The sequence below is a fragment of the Arachis hypogaea genome, chromosome 15 (assembly GCF_003086295.3).
Source record: "Arachis hypogaea cultivar Tifrunner chromosome 15, arahy.Tifrunner.gnm2.J5K5, whole genome shotgun sequence".
NCBI lineage: Eukaryota > Viridiplantae > Streptophyta > Magnoliopsida > Fabales > Fabaceae > Arachis > Arachis hypogaea.
Window position 1 is genome coordinate 111,790,910 of NC_092050.1, and position 10,986 is coordinate 111,801,895.

Here is a 10,986-nt window from a genome sequence, read left to right on the forward strand (position 1 = left end):
AAGACAACTCTCATGCCAGGTGAGAGGCCTTCAGTGGGGATCTTATTATCCCTCCAGCTTTTAGGTATCTTCTTCTTAGTACTAGTGTTTTTAGTGCTTGATAATGGCTTTCCAACACCAAACTTAGAATTGGTGTCTTGGGGCTCTATATAGCTTTGCACTTAGAGAGAGGGTTAGAACACTTAGTGTTGCACAACTGTCTCTCTCTTATCAAAGGGAGAGTTAGGGTTAGGCATCTTAATTAAGATGTGGTCCTTCCATAACTGTAGAATCAGCTCTCCCTTTGCTACATCAATGATGGCATTGGCAGTGGCTAGGAAGGGTCTTCCAAGGATGATGGATTCATACTTGTCCTCTCTAATATCCAAGATTATGAAATCTGCAAGGATGTAAAGGTCCTCAACCTTTACTGAGACATCCTCTACTAGACCATATGCCTGTTTCATTGTCTTGTCTGCCATCTCTAGTGAGATTTTTGCAGCTTGTACCTCAAATATTCCCAGCATCTGAGAGTGGCATGAGGTTTATCCTTGACCCTAGGTCACACAGAGCCTTCTCAAAGGTAACAGTGCCTATGGTGCAAGGAATTAAGAAGCGTCTGGGATCCGACAGCTTTTGAGGTAGTTTCTATTGAACCAAGGTATTGAGTTCCTTGGTGAGCACTGGAGGTTCTTCCCCCAATGGCTCTGTTCGAAATAACTTGGCATTTAACTTCATGAGGATTCTTAGGTACCGAGCAACTTGCTCTTTCCTAGTTTTCTCTTCCTCATCAGAGGAGGAGTGATCCTCAAAGTCCATGATTTGCAACAAGGCATTCAATGGAACTTCTATAGTATCCTCATGAGCCTTAGTTGCCTTCAGTTCTTCAATGGGAGAGTTTTTAGTGAGCGTTTAATGCCCAGCTGGCCCATTACTAGCGATCAACGCCATCTTCTGTGCCACTTTGAGCATTGAACGCCCAATAAGGATTCCCTTACTGGCGTTCAATGCTAAGAATGGTTCCTCTTTGGGTATTGAATGCCCAATAAGGACTTCCTTACTGACGTTCAAAGCCAGGAGTGGCTCTTCTTTGGGTGTTGAAGGCCAGTAAGGACTTCCTTACTGGCGTTCAATGCCAGATTATCCTCTTCAGTTTTGGCCTCCACTTCTACAGTAATGGCCTTGCACTTTTCTCTTGGGTTCACTTCAGTGTTACTAGGACGAGTGTTAGGAGGGGTCTCAGGGATTCTCTTACTCAGTTGACCAACTTGTACCTCCAGATTTCTTGTGGAGGACCTAGTTTCTGTTATGAAACTGTGAGTGGTCTTAGAGAGTTCAGAGACTATAGTTGCTAAGTCAGAAAGGCTCTGCTTAGAAGTCTCCATATGTTCCTGAGAATATGGGAATGGTTTATTACTGCTAAAACTATTTTGGTTTCTCCCACTGAACGATCGGATTTCTACCAGTAAAGAATTTTGTAAAAATAGTCGCGTTGCAAGTTTAGTTTCTAAACCAACAGAGAATCCTTTCGTACAAAATTTTAGTTGTCAGAAGTAACAAAACCCAATAAAATTATAATCGAAGTATTTAAACCTCGGGTTGTCTTCTCAAAGAATTGCAGGGAAGTATGATTTATTATTGGTTATGGAAAAAGGTATGTTTTTGGATTTTTGAAATAAGGAACAAGTAATTTAAATGGCAAGAAAAATAAATTAATAATTAGAAAAATCTCTTGCGAGGTATAAGAACTGGAAATCCTATCCCAGTTATCCTTATCAGGTGTGATGAGAATTGTTATTGCTCCCACTTAGTTAACCCTTACTAAATAAAGGAAAGTCAAGTGGACTAATCAATTTGATCCTCAAGTCCTAGTCAACTCCTGTGGAAAGACTAGCTTTAGAGCGATCCAAATCAATCAGCAATTCCCAATTTTCAATCAATTGCAGAGTCTGATAACTCAAGTGTTACCAATTACTTAACCAAAGCAAAAGGGAAAAAATCCTAAATTAAATTGAAAGCATTATAAATAGAATAGAACATTCATAAATCTGAAATACCTAAAATTATATTAAATAGAATATTCAAATCTTAACATGAAGAGATTCATAAGCTAAATTGAAAAGATAAATAACAACTATAGAAATACAATAAATAAAAGTAGGAAATAAATTAAAGGAACATTGAACCTGTGATTGAAGAGAAGTAGCCTAATCATAATAGAAATCCTAAATCCTAATCCTAATCCTAAGAGAGAGGAGAGAGCCTCTCTCTCTAAAAACTACATCTAAAATCTAAAGTTCTCTATTCTGAATGTTGTATTATGTTGTTCTCCTCTTTCTTCCTTGATTCCCCCATTCTCTGGCTTATATTCTGTGTTTCTGGATTGGATTTGGGCCGAGAAGGGGTCCAGAAATCGCTGAGGGCGTTTTCTGCAGATTTTTGTACGTGGCGTCCGTCACGCGTGCGCGTGGGTCACGCGTTCGCATGGTTTGGAGTTTTTTCCTTGTCACGTGTACGCGTCGGTCACGCGTATGTGTCATTTGCGTTCTGCTCAAGGTATGTGTAACAACCCTAGTTTTTGAAAATTAAATAATTAGTCATTTGTGATTTATTCTATTTGTTGATAACTTTATTTTAAGAAAATTATTTTACTAAAAGTAATTAAATACATTTTCAAGATAATTAGAGTTTAAATTAATTAGAATTTTTATATAATCTTTATTGGATATTTGGTATAATTGAAATCATAATTTTGATAATTGAAAAAAAATAGAAGAATTGTATAATTTAATTTAAATAAATTCTATTTTAAATGAATTATATTATTAATTTGAACTCCTAGAAAATGATTTTATTAAAAATGATTAGATTGATATTTATAAATACTTTAAGTTTAAGTCAATTAATATTTTTGTACAATTTTTTTTATTAGTTATTTTACAATTTGAAATTAATGTTCCGGTGATAGAAAAATAATAAAAAATTATACCATTTGATTTGAATAATTAATATTGAGTTTAAAACTATATTTTATAAAAATGTGATTAATATGTTCATTTTATAATTTATATTAGAAATAATTGATTGAACTTAGCAATATGTTGATAAATAATGTTCCTAAATATTTTTAATAAAGTATATTTGATTTTAAAATAACTCTACCCTTCAATTTTATCAAAATATCTATTCATATCTATCCATATTACTTTATAAAATCCCTAATTCCTAAATTCCCAAATCAAACTCAGAAACCCTAATTTCCCAAATTGAGAAACCCTAACCCACTAACCCCACACCCCAGCGCCGTTTCCCCTTCGTTCAACTTCAGCTTCATTCCTCAATATACACACACACAAAACAAGAGAGAAACAGAAGATGGAGGAGCTGCTACCATTACCGTGCCCAGCCATCGAGCCATGCGTCGCTGCCATTTTTGTGCCGCCACCGTCGCTCACATCGCTGCTCCGTGGAGGCTGCAGAGAGGAACGCGAACCAGGAGCTTCCGTGTCACGCCGCCGATCTGTCACCATGCTGCTGCGTCGCCATTGATAAAGCTTCTGCCACCGCCTTGAACTGCGAACAGAGGAGAGGGAGAGAGAGGAGTTCGCGAGGGAGAAGAGGAAGCAACGCTGCCCTTCCATCGCCGCTGCTGCCAAGATTTGTGGAAGAGAGTGTCGCCGTCGTCGTGGGTAAAGTCCACCGTCCCAGCCGCCACCAGAGAGAGAGCGCGCGAAGGGAAAACCTCACCACAAAGCCATTGCCGCTGTCGTCATGCTCCACCGCTGCCACTTCTCACCAAGCCGTCACTATCGTGTTTCCTGGTCACCATCGAAGGAAGCCGCCGCCAGCGTCGATTTGGAGTTGCTGCAATTAGAACCACTAACGGGGTGAGTTGTTACTGCCCTGTTGCCATTCTAATCATATTCAACGTCCACTGCCTTGAGTTGTTTCTGCCTTGAGTTCGTCAAATGCGGATTCCTTGTACTACTGCAACTGTCACTACTGTTGTAGGAACCAACTTTGCTGTTTGGCCGCTGCTGAGGCCTTCCACCATCACTGGAGTTGCTCAAAACCACCGTGGTTGCTACCCAGGAAACAAAATGAGTGCTGGAAATTGTTATTGAAGCTGCCCAAGAACACTGTGTTTCCTGCCAAGGGGACAGAACGGATGTCAGAACCTGACAGAGTGCTGCTGCCGTCAATCGGAGATGCTAAAATTGCCGCTGCTACAGGTGGCTTCGAAATACTTGGTTGTCGCGTTTAGACTCTGCAATTTCGACTAACTGAGGTTGGGGATTTAACGTTTTTAATTTAGAATGCCTAAAAAGTTAATTAGATAAGTGCAAATGGTTAATAATAGTTAAGGACTTCTTAATTTTACATGAATGACTTGAAATGTGTTTGAGAATGGTTAGCTATTGCAATTTTTCTGAGTTATGATTTGAATTAAATATGGTAGTGGATGGTGATTACGCTTGTGTTACTTACTGAATTGAAAATATGTTGAGTTACTTATTGAGAAAAACTGACATGTTGATGATTGATGAATTGGGTTTGAATTGTAATTGGTCAATGCTATGAATGATATTGGTTTTCTGATTTTAATGAATTTGTTGACAATTCTGATTTTATGTGATATTGCTGAATTGGTTGAAATGGGGTTGTGGTTACTTTGAATTATAATTGAAATTAGATGCGTGGTGGACGAAATTGTGATCACATTAATGTAGTACTCTTTGTTATTGTATGGAATCATTATTATGGCTCTTTACTATGTGTGGACACAACTCCGTTCAACTAACCAGCAAGTGTACTAGGTCGTCCAAGTAATAAACCTTACGCGAGTAAGGGTCGATCCCACAGAGATTGTTGGCTTGAAGCAAGCTATGGTCACCTTGTAAATCTCAGTCAGGCAGATATAAAACAGTTATGTGGTTTTCGAATATTAATTAATAAAATAGGGATAGAGATACTTATGTAAATCATTGGTAGGAATTTCAGATAAGCGAATGGAGATGCTTTTCGTTCCTCTGAACCTCTGCTTTCCTGCTATCTTCATCCAATTAGTCTTACTCCTTTCCATGGCTGGCTTTATGTGATACATCACCACTGTCAATGGCTACTTTCGGTCATCTCTCGGGAAAATGATCCAATGCCCTGTCACGGTACGGCTAATCGTCTGGAGGCATCACCCTTGCCAATGGCTTCATCTTATCCTCTTAGTGAATAATATGCTCACGCACCCTGTCACGGCACGGCTATTCATCTGCCGGTTCTCGATCATGCTGGAATAGGATTTACTATCCTTTTGCGTCTGTCACTAACGCCCTGCAATCGCGAGTTAGGAGCTCGTCACAGTCATTCAATCATTGAATCCTACTCGGAATACCACAGACAAGGTTTAGACTTTCCGGATTCTCTTGAATGCCACCATCATTCTAGCTTACGCCACGAAGATTCTGGTTAGGAGATCTAAGAGATACTCATTCTAGCTTAATTCATGTAGAACAGAAGTGTTTGTCAGGCACGCGTTCATAAGGGAGAAGGATGATGAGCGTCACACATAATCATCACCTTCATCACGTTCTTGGGTGCGAATGGATATCTTAGAAGCGAAATAAGAAGAATTGAATAGAAAACAGTAGTACTTTGCATTAATCTTTGAGGAACAGCAGAGCTCCACACCTTAATCTATGGAGTGTAGAAACTCTACCGTATGAAAATACATAAGTGAAGGTCCAGGCATGGCCGAGATGGCCAGCCCCTCTGATCTAAGAACCAGACGTCCCAAGATGTCAAATACAATAGTAAGAGGTCCTATTTATAATAAACTAGCTACTAGGGTTTACATGAGTAAGTAATTGATGTATAAATCCACTTCCGGGGCCCACTTGGTGTGTGTTTGGGCTGAGCTTAAGTGTTCCACGTGCAGAGGTCATTTGTGGAGTTGAACGCCAGCTTTTGTGCCAGTTTGGGCGTTCAACTCTGGTTTTGGCTCCTTTTCTGGCGCTGGACGCCAGATTTGGGTAGAAGGCTGGCGTTGAACGCCAGTTTACGTCGTCAATTCTTGGCCAAAGTATGGACTATTATATATTTCTGGAAAGCCCTGGATGTCTACTTTCCAACGCAATTAAAAGCGCGCCATTTCGAGTTCTGTAGCTCCAGAAAATCCAATTTGAGTGCAGGGAGGTCAGAATCCAATAGCATCAGCAGTCCTTTTTCAACCTCTGAATCTGATTTCTGCTCAAGTCCCTCAATTTCAGCCAGAAAATACCTGAAATCACAGAAAAACACAAAAACTCATAGTAAAGTCCAGAAATGTGAATTTAACACAAAATCTATTAAAAACATCCCTAAAAGTAACTAGATCCTACTAAAAATATACTAAAAACAATGCCAAAAAGCGTATAAATTATCCGCTCATCACAACACCAAACTTAAATTGTTGCTTGTCCCTAAGCAACTAAAAATCAAAATAGGATAAAAAGAATAGAATATATTATAAATTCCAAACTATCAATGAAACAGAGCTTCAATCATATGAGCGGGACTTATAGCTTTTTGCCTCTTGAATAGTTTTGGCATCTCACTTTATCCATTGAGGTTCAGAATGATTGGCATCTATAGGAACTCAGATTTCAGATAGTGTTATTGACACTCCTAGTTCAGTATGATGATTCTTGAACACAGCTATTTTATGAGTCTTGGCCGTGGCCCTAAGCACTTTGTTTTCCAGTATTACCACCGGATACATAAATGCCACAGACACATAATTGGGTGAACCTTTTCAGATTGTGACTCAGCTTTGCTAAAGTCCCCAATTAGAGGTGTCCAGGGTTCTTAAGCACACTCTTTTTTTGCTTTGGACCTTGACTTTAACCGCTCAGTCTCAAGTTTTCACTTGACACCTACACGCCACAAGCACATGGTTAGGGACAGCTTGGTTTAGCCGCTTAGACCAGGATTTTATTCCTTTAGGCCCTCCTATCCACTGATGCTCAAAGCCTTGGGATCCTTTTTATTTCCCTTGCCTTTTGGTTTTAAGGGTTATTGGCTTTTTCTGCTTGCTTTTTCTTTTTCCTTTTCCTTTTTATTTCCCTTGCCTTTTGGATTTCTCCATGTTGAGTTATAGGTGTTTCCATAAGGTTCACCTAAATAATTTACCTCTGCTATTGTAGGGTTCTCAGGATCATAGGCTTCTTCTTCAGAAGATGCCTCTTGAGTACTGTTGGATGCAGCTTGCATTCCATGCAGACTCTGAGAGATCATATTGACTTGCTGAGTCAATATTTTATTCTGAGCCAATATGGCATTCAGAGTATCAACCTCAAGAACTCCCTTCTTCATAGGCGTCCCATTATTCACAGGATTCCTTTCAGAAGTGTACATGAACTGGTTATTAGCAACCATGTCAATGAGTTCTTGAGCTTCTGCAGGCGTTTTCTTTAGGTGAATGGATCCACCTGCAGAAGTGTCCAGTGACATCTTTGATAGCTCAGATAAACCATCATAGAATATATCCAGGATGGTCCATTCTGAAAGCATGTCAGAAGGACACTTTTTGGTCAACTGTTTGTATCTTTCCCAAGCTTCATAGAGGGATTCACCTTCTTTCTGTCTGAAGGTTTGAACATCCGCTCTAAGCTTGCTCAGCTTTTGAGGAGGAAAGTACTTGGCTAAGAAAGCCGTGACCAGCTTATCCCAAGAGTTCAGGCTATCTTTGGGTTGAGAATCCAACCATAATCTAGCTCTGTCTCTTACAGCAAAAGGGAAAAGCATGAGCCTGTAGACTTCAGGATCTATTCCATTAGTCTTTACAGTATCACATATCTGCAAGAATTCAGTTAAGAACTGAAAAGGATCTTCAGATGGAAGTCCATAAAACTTGCAGTTCTGCTGCATCAGAGAAACTAATTGAGGTTTCAGCTCAAAGTTGTTTGCTCCAATGGCAGGAATGGAGATGCTTCTTCCATGAAAATTGGAATTAGGTGCAGTAAAGTCACCAAGCATCCTCCTTTCATTATTATTATTTTCGACTTCCATCTCCTCTGCCTGTTCGAAAATTTCTGAAAGGTTATCTCTGGATTATTGTATTTTAGCTTCTCTTAATTTTCTCTTCAGAGTCCTTTCAGGTTCTGGATCTGCTTCCACAAGAATGTTCTTATCCTTGCTCCCGCTCATATGACAAGGAAGAATGGCCAGAAAAATGATAATAATAATAGAGATCCTTTATACCACAGTATAGGGATCCCTTTGTAAGTAGAAGAAGAGGGGGAGATAAAGGATGTGATGTAAAGGAAGAAACACAACTGTGAGGATTGGAATGTGAGATGAGATGTTAGGACATGAATGAATAAATAGAATGAGATGGGGAGGAATAATTTTCGAAAATTATTTTGAAAAAGAGTTAGTGATTTTTGAAAATTGTTTTTTTGAAAATTGTTAGTGTTTTTTTCGAATTTTTTTTTATTTTTTTTATATTAAAATAATTAATAAATTAAAAAGAAATCTTGAAAAAGGGGAGAGATATTTTCGAAAATGAGAGAGAGAGAGTTAGTTAGGTGGTTTTGAAAAAGTTAAGAAACAAACAAAAAGTTAGTTAGTTAGTTGAAACAAATTTTGAAAAGATAGGAAGTCAGGAAGTTAGAAAAGATATTTTGAAAAGATAATTTTTTTGAAAAAGAAGGAAGATATTTTCGAAAGTGAGAGAGAGAGTTAGTTAGGAGGTTTTGAAAAAGTTAAGAAACAAACAAAAAGTTAGTTAGTTAGTTGAAACAAATTTTTGAAAAGATAAGAAGTTGGGAAGTTAGAAAAGATATTTTGGAAAGATATTTTTGAAAAAGATAAGATAAGAAGATATTTTTGAAAAGATATGATTGAAATTAGTTTTGAAAAAGATTTGATTTTTAAAATCACAATTAATGACTTGATTCATAAGAAATCACAAGATATGATTCTAGAACTTAAAGTTTGAATCTTTCTTAACAAGCAAGTAACAAACTTCAAATTTTTGAACCAAAACATTAATTGTTTAAGTTATTTCCGAAAATTATGATTTAAAATGAGAAAAAGATTTTTGAAAAATATTTTTGAAATTTTCGAAAATAACTAAGAATTTTGAAAAAGATTTGATTTTTGAAAAAGATTTTGAAAAAGATAAGATTTTCAAATTTGAAAATTTGATTTGACTCATAAGAAACAACTTGATTTTAAAAATTTTTGAAAAAGTCAACTCAATTTTCGAATTTGATGAGAGAAAAAGGGAAAGATATTTTTTTGATTTTTTTTATTTTTGAATTTTTTTAAGATGAGAGAGAAAAACACAAAAAAGATGTAATGCATGAAATTTTTAGATCAAAACAATGAATGCATGCAAGAATGCTATGAATGTCAAGATGAACACTAAGAACACTATGAATGTCAAGATGAACATCATAGACACAATTTTGAAAAATTTTTAATGCAAAGAAAACATGCAAGACACCAAACTTAGAATTCTTTAATGCTTAGACACTAAGAATTCAAGAATGCATATGAAAAACATGAAAAGACACAAAACAAAAAATCATCAAGATCAAACAAGAAGACTTACCAAGAACAACTTGAAGATCATGAAGAACACCATGAATGCATGAGAATTTTCGAAAAATGCAAGATGCATATGCAAGTGACACCAAACTTATGATATGACTCAAGACTCAAACAAGAAACACAAAAATATTTTTGATTTTCATGATTTTCTAAATTTTTTGGATTCTTATTTTATATTTTTCGAAAATTCTTTTGAAAAAGAAAATAAGGATTCCAAAATTTTTTATATGAATTCCAGGAATCTTGCCATGTTAGTCTTAAAGCTCCAATCAAAGGGTCAGGCATGGCTTAATAGCCAGCCAAGCTTTAGTATGTAACTCAGACATGACACGCCTGACATTCCTTACATTCAACAGCCAATTGGCTAAGAAAGATAAAGAAGCTCTTCTCTTGAGTATAAGGATTGAGACATGGCTTTACAGCCAGCCAGGCTTCAACATGCTTCATGAAACACTAGAATTCATTCTTAAAAATTCTGAAAGGAAAATATATTTTTGAAAACATTTTTATTTTTAAAATTTTTTTTTTTCGAAAACAAAGGAAGAATTTTTGAAAGATTTTTGAAAAATTTTTTTGAAAACAAGACAAAAAGAAAATTACCTAATCTGAGCAACAAGATGAACCGTCAGTTGTCCAAACTCGAACAATCCCCGGCAACGGCGCCAAAAACTTGGTGGACGAAATTGTGATCACATTAATGTAGTACTCTTTGTTATTGTATGGAATCATTATTATGGCTCTTTACTATGTGTGGACACAACTCCGTTCAACTAACCAGCAAGTGTACTGGGTCGTCCAAGTAATAAACCTTACGCGAGTAAGGGTCGATCCCACAGAGATTGTTGGCTTGAAGCAAGCTATGGTCACCTTGTAAATCTCAGTCAGGCAGATATAAAACAGTTATGTGGTTTTCGAATATTAATTAATAAAATAGGGATAGAGATACTTATGTAAATCATTGGTAGGAATTTCAGATAAGCGAATGGAGATGCTTTTCGTTCCTCTGAACCTCTGCTTTCCTGCTATCTTCATCCAATTAGTCTTACTCCTTTCCATGGCTGGCTTTATGTGATACATCACCACTGTCAATGGCTACTTTCGGTCATCTCTCGGGAAAATGATCCAATGCCCTGTCACGGCACGGCTAATCGTCTGGAGGCATCACCCTTGCCAATGGCTTCATCTTATCCTCTTAGTGAATAATATGCTCACGCACCCTGTCACGGCACGGCTATTCATCTGCCGGTTCTCGATCATGCTGGAATAGGATTTACTATCCTTTTGCGTCTGTCACTAACGCCCTGCAATCGCGAGTTAGGAGCTCGTCACAGTCATTCAATCATTGAATCCTACTCGGAATACCACAGACAAGGTTTAGACTTTCCGGATTCTCTTGAATGCCGCCATCATTCTAGC

The 10,986-nt window shown here is 37.4% G+C and overlaps 1 non-coding gene across 1 annotated transcript; it reads left to right on the plus strand.

The window, feature by feature from the left end:
- The first annotated feature begins 7,518 nt into the window (after positions 1 to 7,518).
- Positions 7,519 to 7,626, plus strand: LOC112753202 (small nucleolar RNA R71). Its single transcript, XR_003177596.1, has one exon. It is a non-coding gene; the product is annotated as a small nucleolar RNA R71 (small nucleolar RNA).
- The last annotated feature ends 3,360 nt before the right edge of the window (positions 7,627 to 10,986 follow it).